This window comes from Excalfactoria chinensis, chromosome 1 (genome assembly GCF_039878825.1).
Source record: "Excalfactoria chinensis isolate bCotChi1 chromosome 1, bCotChi1.hap2, whole genome shotgun sequence".
NCBI lineage: Eukaryota > Metazoa > Chordata > Aves > Galliformes > Phasianidae > Excalfactoria > Excalfactoria chinensis.
In genome coordinates, this window is record NC_092825.1 from 137,668,938 (window position 1) to 137,688,248 (window position 19,311).

The 19,311-nt window shown below is 38.1% G+C and overlaps 1 protein-coding gene across 1 annotated transcript in view; it reads right to left on the reverse strand.

The window, feature by feature from the left end:
* HS6ST3 (heparan sulfate 6-O-sulfotransferase 3) overlaps positions 1–19,311 on the reverse strand; it is a 279,329-nt gene that overhangs the window by 155,738 nt on the left and 104,280 nt on the right. The gene's annotated exons all lie outside the window — the stretch shown is intronic.

Sequence of the window (19,311 nt, forward strand, 5' to 3'; positions counted from 1 at the left end):
ATACAGTACAATTTTCAAATGAGCATCTCTAGAGTTTTTTGCTCTTTTTGACACAGATCTACTGTCTGGTAGCTGACATTATTCTTGCAGCATTGCATACCGTTAAGGGGCTGAACAGTGCAATGAATTTGTTGTCATCTTGGCTCTATGAAGTATGTTGCATTTCTCAACACAGCAGAATGTGTTGCATACTATGTTTTTATTGGTGGCTTGTTTGTTTTTTGTTTGTTCTTTGACCCTACAAGCACCTTTTGCTCAGCAGGGAAGACTACATACAGCTTACCGCGCCGTGGTTTCCCATGCCAAAAACAATCTCCAAATTTAAATTGCTTTTGTCACTATGCAGTTGTAAAATAATAATCTAAAATCTTCTGTTGATCCAGAAAGCAGTTTTCCAGCCAAACAAATCCAAACATTTGAAGAAACACAGGTAGTTGAACTTAAAAAATAAATAAATAAATAAAAAGCATGTTCATTCTTCCATTAAGATTAATTTGATTCTAGATTATGCAAACCTTGCAAAAAATAAGTCTAAATAATTTACCAATTAGCAACAGACTACAAAGGAGGATGAGATGTTAATGCATTACCAGTGATAAGAAAACCCAGTAATACATTATGCCATTCATTACAATAACAAAATCAAATAGCTTTCATATCAATTTTGCTTTGACCCATTGCATTTTGATAGTTGGCACTGATTAGTAACTTAGTTGTAGCTCTAAGTTTTCATCTGACCATCCAAAATCAACAAGAATTTTATTGTTATTCAACCACAGTCAGGCAAAAACATTGGTAAATATAAATCATAATGTTATCAAAAGCCCCCAGCAGTGAAAGACTGAATATGAAAAAAAAAAAAAAAAAAAAAAGGTTTTGTGCAAGAACAATTTATCAGTGATAAATAAGCAATATGCCATGAAGGTTTGCTACATAAATCAGAAAAGAACTGGCTGTGACAATGTGAGTCTGACTAACACCTTAGTTACCTACCGGCCTACATCAGAGACCTCACTTTGCTCCCAGTGTCCCAGTGGTTGTGGCTTAATATTTTCTCCTTCTGCACTGCATGCCCCCTGGTCAAGGTCAGGCCCAGCTCCACTGTCCATTATGAGTCAGAGGTACAAGGCACCCTGAATGAGAGAACTGTAGCGTATGCATTGTTACAAACCACTGCATAAATTGCTCATGACACACATCATTATATTTTATATTAAAAATGTAGGAGGGTTAAACAACATACTAGACAGAGCTTATCTATCTCACTGATACGGCAACACATTCCGACATAAGGTACATCTGTCTAACTCTCAGCTATCAATATTGGGCAAGGTCTAATAACCCTATTATCAGGTATTTTGCATACACAGTTTCAAATTATAGTGCATTTATAGTGCAGTTTTTAATCAGCGGCTAAAATGAATTCTTTTGTTGGAAAATATTAGCATTTTTTCATCTTTAAATTCATGCGTGAAAGTCTTACTGACGATACAAATAAGACTTTCAACTACAGGAGTATGTAACTTCCAACAGACATTATTTGCTTTACAATTAAAGTACTTGAATAACTCCCATGCTCAGTACTTTCTTTTTCTAGATATTTGTTCACTCAGGACACTCAAACTTTAATCCAAATTAACCAAACATTTGGCTTGAAAGTTTTTTAGTTAAATTATATCAAACTCCCCGATTTGGAATCTCACTGAGCACAGTAAGACTTGCCTCACTTTTTAAGTGAATTAAAATAAATCAAATTAAGGCCAATGCAGTTCTGAAGTAGAAAGGTTAAACAAGGATTTTATCTAATTTAACTAACTTAAATTTGGTCATTTAGTAAATTCGAAGAGATGGAACCTAATTTAATTAATCTACTTTAAAAATCAATTTGGATTAGTTTTCCTGAATGACCCTATATAGACAAACTGGTGTTCTCCTAACACAGATAAAAGTATTATTGTGCTAGCCTGTGTGGATTGATAAGAGATTATTAGCTCTTTGGTAATAAAGTGCTGAATCAGCTAACAGATATCCCAGCTGGCAGTGTAATTATGCATCTCTGCTGGTCCGATCAAATTGCTATTATCAGCGAAAGCATGCAGAGACGTAAAAACTTCCTATGGATTTTACATGCTTGTTGTCCTGGAATGTCTGTGTTTTGGTACTGATTCTGGTCACTGAAATAGCAGAGTAACAGCAACCAGTTGCCATTAGCCAAGCGTGCTCCTTTGGCAATGCTCACTTAAGATCTGGTCTACACAAGTGCCAGCTTTCAAGAGTTACCAGGAGAGACCATGTCCTGTCATTTTTAGGTGCTGGATGGATATTCCTAGATCTAGATTAGCTCCTACATGTCCTATGCATAACAGATAAATTCACTAGCAGTAAATACTGGACAGAGGGACATAGAGAAGCACGTTCTGCTGTACCCTGGCACCTGCCACATAGCTTAAGCTACTGAAGTACAGGGAACTATGAGGCTCTCTTACATTTTTCACAGTACCCTATAACGAATGGTTCATCACCTGCTACAACCTACTTAGGAGAATAGTGAGCACCAAATGAATATTTTAAGTGTGTATTTTATTGCGTTCTGTTCCTTCAGTTAAAACCATTGTGTTGTGAAAGCGCAAAAAGCAACAAATGAAAAATAAAAACGAAAAGAAAAGCCCTCATTCTGCATTCAGAGACAGTTACACAATAGCACCAGGTGACTGCTGCTATTATTTGCACAAGCAATACTGAAGGCACCTTTCTTCCTGGAGAATGTCTGACCAGCAGACATCCAAACCATGCTCCACACTAAACACTTTGCACCACAACTGTCTCTTCACACTCTGAATCAGGAACAACAGTGGTCCAAATGCTTCAGCTTTCCTTACTGTTGGTGTGCTGCCCTTTATGGAAGGAAAGCAACTATTTCCTACTCACTACACAGCTGAAACCCGTAAGTCTAAGTGCTCTAGCTTAAAGACTGAAGTTGTAGATCAGAGAAGCTCCTCTAAAGTTGAAATTATTGAGTTCAGTGCTAAGAAAATCAAATGAACAGATCCATCCTTACCATTGGCCCTACCTGGATTCCAGGAAAAAGCAAAAAATCTGATACAACTCATGGTCATGTATTGGAACAAAACAGAATTTTAAAGAATATATGACATAGAATGTAGGTTTTCAGCTGTGGAGACAAGTGACCTCATCTTTCAGTGTCTGTGTCCCCTTATGGGGCCAGAGTACGCCTGAGTATCTGCTCTGCCTCTTACTACTTACAGGTTATATCCAGAAGTTTCAGATCTAACACACGTATATAAAAATAGATCGGTATTTCTGTCTCTGAAGAATGCTTTTAGAGTTCCCAAACCTGTCACTGATTCAGTTGCATCCAGTTACCTAAAACTACAAAAATAGCTGCCTACAGTTTGACAGAAGAAGCTGAGAGACTATCAGATACTTAATGTGACAGCCCTCTACAGCTCTAGTCTAGTGCGCCATTGCAAAGTACACAGCAGGGAGCACGAGTCCACACTGGATCTCCTACATTTAGCTTCAAATAAATCTAACCACTGTATTTTGTTCACCATATCAAAAAGGAGCAAGCCTCAAGTCTTTCACACAAAGGCTCTCAAAATCAAACACATTACAAAACAAAAGTGAGAGAAGAATTGCACTGGCCTGTTTGAGAAGACAACAGAAGGCTAATGCATTCCTGTTGAGGACATTCCCATGGATTCTAAGGTTTCTTGCGTTTCAACTGAGACATCTTCAAATGTCTTTGATTTATCTGCCTTTCCAAACTATGTGAATAGAACTGTGCTATTTAATTAGTTATATCTAAATTCCATCATTCTTAATAGTTTCTTAAATGACCCCAGAATGTGGCTGTACTGTTTTATTTCACTACTTTCTTAGTATTCTCATCTCCAAATACTATCAGTTACTCTACTAAAATCACCTTCCACTTCTTTAATATTTAGAATCATAGAATGGTCTGCATTGAAAAGGAACACAATGATCATCCAGTTTTATCCCCCTTGCTATGTGCAGGGTCGCCAACCATCAGACCAGGCTGCCCAGAGTCACATCCAGCCTGGCCTTGAATGCCTCCAGACATTTAAACATTTATGCTTTAACATTTCTGTAATTTCCCACCAAAACATCTTTCCTTTGGGTACTGAACTAAGAACACTTAATACTGTAATGCATACAAACTGACGTAGCTGCACCGAAAATCTACTAAACCAGTAGTTTTGACTAAAGGCAGATGTTATGTAGCTTTGTGCCCATATACCAGTTTCACAGAATCATAAAATGATTTTAAATGCAAGGGACCTTAAAGATCATCTAGTTAGACTGACAGAATCACTGAGATTGGAGAAGACCTTCAAGATCAAATCCAACCATCAATCTGAGCTATTGAACCCCATCATCAACCAGCCTGCCATAGGCAGGGACAACTTCCACTAGATCAGGCTGCCCAAGACTCGATTCACCCTGACCTTGAATTTGCTAAATTCCACCAGGTTTGGAGCTCTCACTTTTTATGCTTATTTTTGCCATTCTAATTTCTAACACACGTTTGAAAAAAACACAGAAGAGCACAATCAAATTTTCCTCTTCCTCTTTAAATTCAGCAAATAGAAACACACTACAATTAAGTAAATATTTAACAATGAAGTACATTCAAAACGAGTGCATGTTTTCAGTTTGAGCTTCATACCTTAGAGGTACTTTATTCTGTACTATGCATCACATACTGCATAGAAGAAGAGGAATGTGCTTACCTTCAGGCTCCATGATAGCCTTGACAAAGTAGTGTTTTACAGTTCTCACATTACTACTTAGAAAGAAGAGTTTTAAAGCACCCGAGTCAGAATTGTTTTCTTCTAGAGTTGAAAACCTGTACCATTTTTGGAGCTCACACCGTCTTGTGATGCTCTAATATTTGTATTCTGCAATGAGGACTTTCAAACTGGTGAAGATATATTTTTGAACAAACCATAGTCAAGAAAAAAAAAAAAAAGAGACAAGGTGAGGAAATAAAACACCTGAGTAAAAGAATATGACCCTGTACTATTCATTTCAGTTCCACTATTAGAAGGCAGCAGCACTTTAGAACTTCTTCATACAAGAAAAAAGCACCATAGCATGAGCCACGCATTGATTGTGTTCATGAAAGAATTATGTAACTTCACTCTAATTTTTTTCTTATTAGCCATCTGACTGTCTGCATGTACATCTTTACACAGTATGGATAACAAAATCCATTTGATCTAAACAAGAACATAAATGTGAACCATCATTTTTTTACTGCTGCTACTAAAACAAAAATATAAGTGGAAGTGATAATTATGCCCAAATGGCTATTTCATTAACTGGATTCTTTTGCAGTTCTTCAGAGTATCATAATGACAGTCATCAATTCTGGCACTCGAGGACAGCAAATGATTCATAGCCGACTGCACTGAACTAATTAAAAGCATATTCCATAGTGCAAGATGAAAATACTGTCATCTGCTCTGAGGAAGGCAGAGGTGAAAATTATGCTGCAGAAACATTTCAAGCAAGGCTCTTACCTGTTGAAATTGAATACAACCCAAGTAAAAGTCAATGTTCCCAGCATCTGCACAGATGACAAATCTGCTATTCAGAATAATCAGATCAAAGGGAAAACAAGATGGAATTAAATTAGGAGTTTTAAATTCAACAGTGGTATCTAGGCTCCTGCATAGCACTATTATTAGTGAATATAAAGGTGTTTGACTATAATTACACAAAGTTAATAATTAATCTATTTCAGTTTATAATTTACCAGGTGTTGTTACAATTTTCTACACAAAAAAGATCCGTTGACTTTTAATGAGGCTAATGAAAATAAGCGTCAACTTTTATAATTTGTAGGAAAATGAGGAGAAAGGCATTGAAGATGCTGATGGCAGTGTATTTTCCTCTCATGTGACACACTTAAGACCTAACGTAAGGATTCTATTCTCGTTGAAACAGTACGTTGCCACTAGCTCTTGTTCAGAGTTGCAGTGCTTCCCAGCTAGGGCTCAGCAGGGATCATGGCCAAAGCACTAAGCAGGGTTTATATACTGTACAGTCAGGCAAAACAAGGAGGCAGGCACACAAGGAATATGAACAATATATTTTCTAGAAGTAGGGCACAATTAGATTTCTACTTAATATAGAAAAAGGAGTGTGTAATGCTAGAGTAGCGCCATATAGGCTAAAATCCCTGGGAATGCTTATGAGGCCATGCAATAGTTGTTCCCATCAACAGCAGCATTTGCAAATTAGAAATTACAAGTATTTGCAAGACACCAGGTAAGACCAGTCAGTTATTGGAAGAAAGAATCTAGTAGGTAAGGTAAAATTCGCATTGATCAAAGCATTAGTTAAATTGATCGCACTTCTTCCAACAGAACCTGGCTGGGTTTTCCAGCTTTATTGTGCTATAATACAGGTTAATATGGAATAAACAACTGCAATTTCTTGTCACGTATCTGAAAATAAACAATCTGTTAGGCGCTCTGCAAACTTTAGGAAAAATCTGAGGCACAGAAACTTCAGAGGTTAAGGACAGAAGTAAGCAGAATGTGCAAATAAGCTAACATGGAGCTCAGAAGAGCAAGGGAATAAACAACAAAACTGGCAGGCAAAGAAATTTAGAATCAATGAAGATCTTTTAATTTTTAGATACTTTTCATTTAATAAATTAATAGAGGATTTTTTGTTTATTTTATTTCTAAATCATAACAGTCTTTCCAGACATATACATATGGAAACTATAAGGACACACTTGCAGCTGTTATCCAAAAAGCTGAGAGAGATTTAGAGTGAGATTAGATACTTTTAAAGATATTAGAAAATTATGTAAAATGATGGGAATTCAGAATTACAATAGATAAGAAAAGTATAAAAACCGGCAGTTCTTCACAGAATAAACCAAGAAAGATGCTTATCATGCAGCACTGTCAGATGTTATTGGCTTGCTCCAATGCAGCCATTCCTGATTTTCTTCACTGACAATGCATTTGTCCCAGCTGAACTTGGTAGTTTGGGTTCAGTCTAAGAATAAGAAAAGCATAAGCATACAGTGTTTTAGTCACTGTTGTTTAACTCTGTTGGAGCTCATCCTCAGTTCCTCACTGACAGCTTGTTGGGCACTTGCATGAATTCCTGTTTTCTGTGCAAACAGAGATGAAAAACCTGACTTTTTTCAGGAATACTGCAAGATGAGAAATATTTTTAAACAAATGAATGCAGAAATGGGTAATGCTGTGTTGAAGCACTAAGATATAAGCCTTTTATAGGCACCAGGAAGAAGATCTACATATAAGAAATTCTTTAATCAACTTGAGAGCTGTGAGACAAAGGACACCAGCTCATAAGAATGCTAGGGATGTTCAGGGATAGCTAAAGTTCTTTGTACACAAGAAAGGCTTTTGAGCCATCTACTTACAATTGAATATGCATTAATTAATGGAAAGCCTAAAGGGATAACAAAGGATTGATGGCAATCATCCTCTGCATAACCCTACAAATGAGTTTGCTTGACCCACTGAAGACTCAAAGGCAGCACTTGCCTCTCCAGGAAGCTATTTTTAGAGGTGTCACGAGGAGTGCTGTAAGACAACTCCCCATCCCCTGCCCCAGTGTTGTCATCAATCAGGCCAGCATAATTTCCAGGTAAGGAAGCCAGCAAGAGGCCATATGCCAGGAAGGGATGGAAGTCGGACCCTCCAAGCCCACCTGAAGACAAACAAGGCAGAGAAAGCACAAACCATGAGTTGAGGGGCAAAAGTGGGATGGCAGTGAAATAGGATTTTGGCTTTATTATTTTATTCCCCAGAACTTCCCTGGGGAGAAAACAGAAATGGTTTCCCACTCCAAGCTCTAACAGGTCAATGAACTGAAACTAAAGGCAAAAAAAGTGAAAATTAGAAGGGAGGACAGCCTTAGTGAAAACTGATCAGAAGCACTAGCTAGAGAAAAGCTATGCATTTTAAGGGTATTTAAGGGGATTTATAACCAGTCAGGCTCCAAAGAAACTGCTTCCATGCCAAAAGCCACTCAAAGTAATCCACTCTCACTGCTCCCTGCAGTCCCTTACTGGATAAGGCTAAATCAGCTGGTATACATGTTCGTTTGGCAGAGCTCACCCACAGACCACTTGCTGAAGGAATGCTATTACACGAGAGTGTGATCTTCCAACCGTGGAGAAACATGTGCCTTTCTCAGAAGGAATATTTGCTCCTATACCAGTTGAAAAGTAGTGGCAGTGATGTGCACACATCCTGTCTCAGAGCAAAATCTTCTTTTGACTCTAGTAGTGTGTTGATAACACATTGATCTGAACAGCATTTGAAGTCAAGACGCCAAATGAAGAACATGTTTCAATTAAGCTTAAAAAATAGAGAATGAAATAAAACGTATTGAAGCAATAAACTGATCCTGCACAGGTAATCATTCACACATAACCCATCACACAGGGTCTTCAGCATCCTTTTCTACCCACATAACAATGGAAAATGTTGATTGAACACACTGTTGCTCCAGAAGTTATACCTTGCACTTATTTTCAGAGGGTAGAAAAAGGTTTAGACCCTTGCTTGTCTTTATGGTCAGTAAGGAGTGGGGTGCTTCACAGCAGCAGTGAGCAATGAAGATCCAACATGTTGAGCAGGAAACTGCCATGATTAGTGCAGCCAACAGCATGTTTAAAATGTCAACCCATATCTCAGATGCAAACACCTCTTTCAATTAATTAGGTAACTCCTTAGTCTCAAGGCCCAGTACATGGGGAGCTTTATTTAGACAGGACCATAACCAAGTGTTGAAGGCCATTGAGGAGGTTGCAGTAATGATTCCAGGAGACTCTGAAATCTACAGAATGAACAGCAAATGGCCCCTGTTTCACTACTGCTTCCATAGACTCTGTACAAGCCCCTGCTACATTTCCAGCTGTACTGAAATAATCCACTTGCAGCTTTGTGCCCTTTGCCCACAGTTCCAGTCCTGGTGCGTAAGGCATGCTCTGCCTCCCTTAAACAAACAAGAGGACCACTGCCAGTATCACACCTCAATATTCTTTACTCCTTTGTTCCAGAAACAATCCAAAATTACATATAAATATTTTTAAAACTCCCACAGTACTTTGTGGCAACTCGCTTTAAATCAACCCTTCCCTTCAGTATGCATAGACCATCAAAGATGCAGCGGGCATGAAAGGTCACATCATCACAATTCCTTATCTTTAATCAGACTTCCCTTTCCTCCTCTGCTGTAAACACTTTACATCTTATTTTAGATCTCAACAGACTTTTTCCCTCCCTCACTCTTGCTGTACTTTTCCTTTCTTTCATTAGGTTATGTGATAAAAAGCTCATCTTGTCCCCATCCCCCTTCAATTGCTTCTTGTTTCTGTAACTACGTTATTTAGGTCTGCACAAGATTTTGAGAACATAAAATCCATGGACAATGAAAAATATAAGTCTAATACACCCTGCAATGTCTTAAATCGCACACCTGGGGACAAAGAAAGGAAGCTTAGGCTCATTTCTGGTAATGAATAAGAGACAAGCAGGATATAACAAGGCTCTGCCCAAGAATCCTTCATGGGTTACTGTATTAGAAAGATCTGCTCAGATATCTGCAACGAATGAACCTAAACGCACACATCTTTTGAAATCCAGTTTCCCCACGCTGCAAGGAGAGCACGCAAAAGAAATGGAGCAGCACTTTCCTTATGTTAGACCAAAGGGTGGGGGGAGGGGTTTAGCTCAGAATCTTCAGCATAGAACAAAGAAATAGAGACGCATCCCAGGGATACGCTCTTAGCTCTACAGAGACTAGCAATGCCATCAGTTACAGGCATGGTACCTGCGTGCTGTGACAGATTTTTCTGCATTTTGTGACATTATTTTATTCTATTTTACTCAATTTCTGTTTGTTTCTCGATCTCACTCAAGTGTTTGAAAAACACAACATCCCCAATCACGTGAAGCCTCTCCCTTTTTTCTGAACCTGTCATCTGTTATCTTTATTTGATGTCCCTGAGATCTAGTAGAAGGCAAAGATCCTGTATGAGAACACTGACTGTTCACCTTTTCCATGCCATCTGAGCAATTATAGACCTCAATCATCTCCTACCACAGATGATGGAAGGGTCCCGGATTTATTTAATCACTCACTTCTTGTGCAGAAGCTCTCACATACCTTTAATGTATTTATGATTCTTACAGCACCTCCTCCCAGTCCAAGAAACTGGACACCGAACACAATTGTCCGTTGCCATTGCTATGCTTACCACTGGGTGGTAAGAAGACATGCAACCCCAAAAGTTGTCCAAATAGCAACTGCCAGGCACTCACCCAGCTGTTGTGCTCCAAGTGCACACGTTCTAAAAATATCAATGAGCATTTTAAAAGACGGTGCATTCATGCATCACATCACATTTTTGTTGCTGGACAAAACCCAAACTGCAATGCCGCCAGCGGGCTGCGTTAAAATGGAAATCTATTTTACTAATTTTTGAAGCATTAAGTCATGCAGAATGTATGCTGTCCTAAGTATTAAAAGGGTCAAACAACTGTAGGGTGAAAATATATGCATCTTCAAATTCAGGTGAAGATACAGACTGCCAAATTTAGGGAACAGAATTACATCTCTGACACAAACTCCATGCATTTCTAATTCCTGAATCAGTGTGCCAGGCTACAACCCAGTGCTACACTTGATCTGGAACAAGTCTAGTTTTCCACACATAGCCCAGCTCTCCTGATAAGGAAACTCAAGTGGGAACCCACAGAGGAGCCTTGGGAACACCTGGTAAAACAGTTCTGTGGCAAATGGCTGTGCTCACAACAGGCAATGGGAAGCAGTAGACACCACGCTGAAGTTAGATGCCTGAGCTCAGATGAAAATCAGATCTCTGAAGTCTGTATCCATTTGTCACTGACAACATTTTTTATTAATAAGTAGACATTAACAACGACAGTTCTCCTATCTTTAATGTCAATCTGTATTCCTGTTCCAAGAACAGTTATGAAAAAAGAAAAGCTAGCATTGCTTTCCAATCCATTTCCAGCACAGAACTGTGGTACCTGGGTATCAACTTTTTGCTATCTAGAGCTGCTCAGAGAAATCATCTTCTTTAGTTATCAACATCTATGAACTATCAGTTTTGATGCATTTCTGAGCCAAGGTTATCCTGCCCAACAGATGCTGGGTGTGTTTAAGTCCCTCTGCCTGCTACAGTGGGTGGAAGTGCAGACAAGCAAAACGCAGCATGCTTGCAAGGGCCTCAGTGATTTTTGTATGTGCTGCCCAGATGTTACCTACTGCAATAGATTTAGTATGATCTCATTAAAAAAAATTAAGATTTCTTTTTCTGCTCTTAAAATACTACTCATGGGAAACCTGACCCTCATGAATATTAAATGTTTATACTCACACAAGCAACTGTAGGCATATGCAAGTATAAAACAACTATTTCGTTGCTAGAAGTGCAGATGAGATTCTGCTATGGACTACCTTTAAAAATTACCCATATTCTCTTTACACTCCAAGCTCCTAATTCTCACAAAGCTTAGATCAGGGAAGCCTTACCCTCAAAGGATCTTACATTCAAAATTAAGTCATTTGTATGTCATGGCAAGTTTCATAAGAAAAGTTGCAGGAACTGCAGCGAGGTGCTCAAATCTCTGAAATCTTGCTACCAAGTCTTTAATTGATTCGTGTAACTTCATGTGATAGGCAAGAAACAATTGTTAAAAACAAACTCAAATTGAACTGTCATAGAATATCTCGAGATAAAATGGCAAGTAATACCACAAGGACTAATGAAAAAAAAATGCTTATATCTAGACTTAATTTCCTCATGAAAAGAAGTGACATTTGATTTTTAGCATAGGACTTTAGCAAGCTGCATAAATCAAAAACAAACAATTTGCCCTACAGCTATTATTAGATAACGCCTCAAAAAATAAAATAGTAAGAAAGAGAAGAAAATGAATTACCTGCAAGTGAAAACTGGAGGGAAAAAAAAAAAAAAAAAAAAAAAAAAAAAAAAAAAAAAAAAAAAAAAAAAGGCTGTTAAATAGGGCAGGGATGCTGAAATATCCCTGTCAAAATTTGTCTATCCAGAACAGTTTATATCCTCTGAGTGCTTCATTTAACCCACACACCACCAAAATTCAGCCTTCATTTCCTAATGCATAACGTTAAAAGTAAGGCAATATTTTGCTGGTTATTTATTTGGGTTTATTATTTATTTATTTATTGGGGCAAGAAACTGCAGACTGGAGCTAAAAGTGAGCTGGGAGGTTACCAGCAGGGCAAGAGTACAGCCTGAAGAACCTTCCACTGTTTTGTACTTCTTGAGATCACAATTCTTGTCTCTGCTCTTCCTATGCTTAATAAATATGTAAATCCATTCTGGGGGCAGAAGTATAAAGAGTGGGAATTAAGTAAGAGTCATGGTGAGAGCTGGAGGCGCAGGTTATGCCGTGGCCATGCTACACTAATAACCTCCACTCTCAATGGGCATGGTCTACTGCAGAACCCATTTTGATAGTATGCGCAGCCATGGCTTCACTTCTAATGTCCCAGCATAGATCAAAAAGAAGGATTCAACTAAGCCAATGATGGAGAAAAACTAATTTCATGGTGAAATAATTCTAAAATATATTTAAGGTACATTGGTAAGGCTACTTTAAAGGGAATCTGCATTACAAAGCATGTAAGGGAATTGAAGACTATATTCTGATGTTCCCCAGCTGCTAAAAAAAAATAAAAATAATAAATAGTTATTCTTTATCACTTTCTGACTATGGTATTTTATGTAAACAATTTTCTGAGAAGAAAACATCTTTGTTCCTTCACTGTATTGGTTTTGTACTTATTTTTAAGACAGAATAGCAAGAGCTGCGTCTTCTCTATTATTCAGACTTCCTTTTTCCTCTCAGAGGACACAGAAGAACAGGATGTAGAGAAAAGTTTAAAATAATATTTAAGGAAATAGTCATCTGTCCAAACGTGACTCTTAAGACCTGAAGTTGTTTAGAACGAATGTAAAACTGTCGTTTGGATTCTATATGTAACAGTACCAGGAATCACTGCAGAAAACTTGTCAAAGCAGCAGTAGCTAAACTTTGTGCATTCACTGAGCAAGACATGGAGAATGCAGCACTGATGCAGCACAGTTTTCAGAGAAACTACAGCTTATCACCAGACTAAAATGGAACAGGTAGGTTTTCAAAGCTGTATTTGTTCAAGAGCAAAGTATTAGATGCTTGAACAGTACCTGGGATCCTGAAATGTGGACATTTATTTTTGACTAGGACACAGAGAGTGCCCAAAAATATGATCAGAGAATGTAGGTTGCCACAGTATTCGCTAACAGATTAATAATAAAATTAAATTAAAAACAAGTTATAAACACATAGGAATATTTTAAAACAGAACTATAAGGGTAGAAAATTACTAAGGCTAATGGAAAATAAATTGTAATCCATTTACTAAACAAAAGCTTTATTAAAGCATGCAATGCCATTTCAAGTCCAAATTTCTGGCTAATGCTCATCTGAGTTTGCAGTGTCAATCTAGATAGAAAGTACATTTAAAAGACAGTATTTTTCTCTCATATATGTATCTTGTAATTGGAGAAGCAAGACTTCTGGATGAAAAAATTCAATTGAAAATCTCAGTATTTAAATTACATCACTTCTCTGTAATTGCAAGGTTTTGTTATTATTAAATACGACACCACTGAATGTAGCATAACTCATATGTAACACTGAACTTGCAGACCTGAGCTGAAAAGGAGCATTAATTTCATTTCCATAGTAAAAAAAGTATAGCTGAAATGGATCACACATGGAAATAAATCGGTTCATTCTCATTTCATGCATAATGTGAAATTAAATGGTCAAAAAATGAAAGATGAGAACAATCTGACACCACTCAATTATGTTTCTTTAGCAACTCTTACTACTCTGCCAGACGTATTGTTTTGTATGTGTGTTGAAATTACTTTTCAACTCTATGGCTCTACAAAGGCTCAGTTTGGATAGAAAAAAGATGGATGTGAAGACCATAACAGAAAGAGTATTTTTCTTTGTTTATTTTTTTTTAAACAATTGTATTTAAAACGTTCTATTTTATGTGCAGAAGCCTGTAACAGCAACTTATCCTGTTGCTTTCTGTATAATTCTTCATCACATCAACATTGGAAACAGCTATTTAAGGAAGCCTCGTAGCTGCAGACTTGCATTGCATGTTGATACACACCATGCAATGCAACCCAATTAACCCTCATCTTCATCTTGACACTGCTCTGCACCACCTGTCCAAGGAGCAATACCATACCACAGAGAACAAGTTTTACTTACACTCCAGAATGGTAAACCACAATTATCTCTGCTCAGCCACATTCTTCTTGATTCTCGTAAGGAAACTAAGATTTCAGTTATTTTTATGGCTATAGTTAAGATTATTATTAGCTAGATGCTTTTTCCATATCTAAGGGATTGAACTGTGCTACACACTCTCGTATTATCCACTTCCACATTCTGCCTATACTCGTCTCTGTTTGTTTCATCAACCTACACTGTAGTCCTTCTTTGTTTTGCTAATGGACTTATTGCCACAGAATACATAGAAGTAATAGTAATACGATCAGGGATTTCAAATCCCAAAAACACAATCTCAAAACATTTTGGTTTCTGTACTACGGTGTTACTGTAACAAGGAAAATGTTCACAGCTGAGAAAAAGCTGAGAGCTAAGCAGAGAACTTAGGAGGTGAAACTGGGCTCTGCAAATTTGAACATCACATGCACCTATACGTGACTCTTCATCTGTTTCAATGTAGCATAGTTGTTGGTGGTTTTGGTTTTGCTTTCCCAATCCAATTGCACTTTTGTTCCGAGTTTTAGACTTTGGGTCACAAGGAAACATATTCCATGGAAGGCACCTTTTTAGAATTAGTCCGACAGGCTACCGATGCAAAGTGCTTCAGTCCTATACATTGTTGAGCTTTACTTTTGGATCATGCACCTGAGTTAACTGTGGCCCCAGGCAAATCAATTAATCTCACTTCATTCCACTTTCTCTCACAGAAGTCACACCATTACTCCTTTACCTAAGGGACAGAATCTGTGAGTGATGGTGGTAAAAATTCTAAGGGGAAAAACACAGCCCTTTTGATACAGGAGGGATGCCACACAGCTCTTGCTAAAAATTAATGTGTTTCAAGCGAAATGTTTACAAAGAGAGAATCATTATTACGCAGCTAATGAAAGGTGGATAAAACTTGTCTAAATTAATATTACGGGAGAACTAAACTCTTTTTAAAAGATAATGAGGGAAAATTCCAGTGACTTGGACAGACTTGTACATATTTAACAAAAATGCATTTTCTATTCTACCTCAGAGGCACATAATGGTGATATTTCCAGGACTGAATTAACATGGCCAACCTTCTGCAATGTAAATAGGCTGCTATTGATTAAATTAAGCATGGAGTGAACTTAAGCTGTTTTATCTGACTGTCAGTGAATGTTTTGCTGGCTGGGAATGTCCCCAAAGAGGAACAGAAGTGCTTGGAATCAATACTGTCCAATCCAATTTTTTTTCACTGTTATCAAGGACAACTCTGTAATTAAGAAGCAATTCCATTACACTGCCCACCACACCACACTACATAGGGATCAGTCTGAGACAGCTTCTCACGCACCTCGTCTGGTGGCTTTGAATAATGTATCACCCAAGCAGATTCTTAAGAGTATATAAAAGAAGGCTTCATTGCATTAAGTTTTATTTGATGGTTTAAAGAATGCCTTTCATATTCACCTTGGTTTAAGCAATGTCATCCTGAAGAACCCAAGACCTATCAGGTATATTATGTACAGTCATATTGGTCGGAGCTTTTTGTTCTGTAATAACCACGGCATCCAGGAAATCCTAGCTACACTGCAAAACTTCCCCACTCCACTGAGATAATGCTGCTTACCCATTGCCTAATTAATATTGCCATGTTTGACCTGAGATTCCACTTCCGTTCACTCCACAAGCATATTCAGTAGCTCCCCTGCAGCAGGAATTGAACCACATTCTCAGAATAGAAACATTCCATCCACAGTCCCATCTTAGGCCTCCCCTCCTGAAATCTGAAGTTTAACAGAGCATTTCCAGTGCTGGTCTTATTTTTCTACCTCTTCACTATCACTGTATTTATATGAAAGTTAGATACGAGTTCTCAGAATTCAGAACGTTTCAAAAGTAGAAGCTCAAAATTAAATAGGGATACGATGTCAAAATGTTTGCTGTACAATGCAAAGGTCAAAATGGTTCAGATGCAAGTTTATCTTAAGTTTCTAAAAGTGAACGTAAGGAGCTGATCAGCCTTACAGGTTGCTGGATTTGCTTTCAAATCTATACTGTACATGTGAAACATGAACTGCAATACATCATCTCTAAATTTGGCAAGGCTGTTTTATTAGAAATAAGCACTAAATGAAAATAGAAAAGGTAAAATGTTATTGAGATTTCAATGCATCTCTTAAAAACAAACAAACAAAAATTATACTACAAAGATCTGAATCAAATGATTTTGTCCACATGAACTGTTCATTAAAATTGCCACTTATCTGGGCAAAGGCTATTGATTGTTTAATAACATTTAATATTGGATTGTTTAGTTTAAACACGGTAATTGGCAAATCATTTTTGACATGTTCCTTATTGACAAGCTGTTTTTGTATTTGATACACTAAAAAATACATGTCCTAGGATACATTTACCTGTAAAAATGACGCATTTGTCTAGCGAGTTTCTTGTGTGTATCTCAAAAAGGACTTCTCAGGATGAAGAAGACAGCACAGCAGTTTGGAAAAAAATGGAACACGCTAATTTAGCCTTATTATTGATTAATACTTCAGTACACTGCAGATCTGCTATTTCTCCCTAAGCGTTTGAGCAGTGTGTGGTTCCAGAAGTCCTGCAGGACTAGGGAACTTAACTGGAACTAAACTAGCTGAAAGGGGATTTGGGGCATGATGGAAACTGGGCAAAGGCTAGGCTGACACAATCAGGAGATCCTTAAATTCCATCCAGGTCCCACTCTGCACCTACCAGCCTTGGTTGGATGTAGCTATTAGCTGTTTCAGGAGGAGAACAAAATCAACTTAAAATTAGGTCATTATTAGAAGCCAACATCTGTATGGAAGGAAGGGACAACTTATTGCAAGCTTGGCAGGATATCTAGGAATGAAAGAGAAACTCTTTACGCAACATAAAAAGGCACAGCTGAACCCCATGGTGGAGAGTTCATGAACTCCTTGCATTCAAGAAAGGGAATATTTTTAGAGGACCCAGCAGACCTGAATGTCATAGAGAAATTATAAAGGTAGCAAAGAACAATTAGAAATGTCCTTAGAACAAGGCGAAACATTGCTGCTCCCTCTTTAAGCTCTGTATTTGAAATAAATAAAAGGAAACTGAAATAGCAGCAATGAAACTTTTGAAGCAAGTATGTGAGACAGAAGCAATGACTGTACACTGGGAATGAGCCCCTTGCAACTTTCTGATACGGATAAATAAATTGGTAAATTTATAATAAATGATTAACAGCCATAATGCAGGTTGACCCTTTTCTTTTTGAAACTGTAATGCATCTATTACTTAGTCCAAGAAAGATGTTGTTCAGGACAATGTTTTTGATCTGCTCTCCTGTTTCTGACAGCACCTAATAGCGGAGAGCTAAAAGACACAATAAAAAAAGCCCAAACTTGGAGTACTTTTTCCTTCACATACCCTTCCAATTTCAGTAGATACTTCAGCTCAGAGACTGCCTGAGCCAAAGATGGTATCTTTCTGTTTAATAACCCTCAGCAGATTTTTCTTCCATCACCTTCTCTTTTTCAGTCCATGAGGGCTTTTTAGCACACAAGTAAGTATTCTGCAGTTAAAAAAAAACAAAGTCTCTATTTCATTAAGTCATGGGAAGAAGCGTCTTTGCACGTTTGTTTAACCTGCCACCTGCTGACATCTAATAACTCTTGATTCTTGTATTACAGAGTATCTTGTATTATTCTAGTTGATCTTTTGGACCAGTGTTCTAAGTGTTTATTATGTGCTGCATTCAGAGTTGTCAAGCTAAGACCTACAAATATGCTTGCTATGCCTTCATTCTGTAATATTCTGTATCATTTTGCAAACAGTTACCTAAAAGGACAGAACATTAAGAGCATGGCCAGCATCAGAGACAATGGCACAGTCTTCCTAGTAAGGGGAACTTACAGGGAAGAAACAAAAATATGCCATGGACGTTCTTTAGTGTAGCTTTATATCTTAACAATTTTGCTTTTGTTTTCCAGTTTCATTATTTTGGTATCTGGCCAGATGTATGTAAGTAGGTAGGTAATTTTGTATGGTAAAATGAAATGCATGCAATGTGAGCATACACCTTCTTCTGAAAAGACAGCCTCAGAATACCAAGTGCAATTCAGAGTTTCAGAAAACATCTAAGACCCAAACACGAATGCACATCCCATCTCCTAAAGTCTAAACCACTGAACCAAAATAAAAGGGTAACTTTTATTGGTTGAATGCTTCCTGAATCCAGACATAGTCTGTCAAATTATAGCCCCTAAAGCACCATACGAACTTCACCTATGTATCACTGTTGAGGTCACATGGAGTACTGTGCCCAGCTCTGAATGCCCAGTACAACACAGTGAAGAAAGTCCAACAAAGTGCCAATGAAGATGATGATCTGGAGCACCTCTCCTACAAAGAAAGAGCTTGGACTGCCCAGTCTGGAGAGGAGGCAGCTGAGGGGTGTTGTAGATGCTAACGAGGCTGAACCTTGTAGTACAAGCATATAGGCGGTAGCGGGGCTTTTTCGGGATGTGACGGTGATAGTAAACCAGCCTCTTCCGTCCCCTATCTAGTGATGTACTTTGGGCACGCGCATTTCAAACGTGCCCTAGGGGGCGTAGACGAAGTAGTAAGGTATATAAGGTATTGATTAGTCCTAATAAACGCCATTTTGCCACCTTTCTTGATGAGTCACGGTGGTCCTTTTGGCCCTAGCGAGGGTCTCGCTAGCACCTGGGCAAGTATGGGGTTTGGATTATAATTGTGCACGGCAACAAGGGGGATTTCAACAGTGTCTATATATACCTGAAGTGCACAGAGGACAGAGCCAGGTTCTTTTTGGTGGTAGTACAGTGCCAGGACAGGAGGCTGCAGGCACAGACTGTATCCCAGGAGGCTCCCCCTGCACACCAGGAGCAGCGCTGCGCTGTGCTGT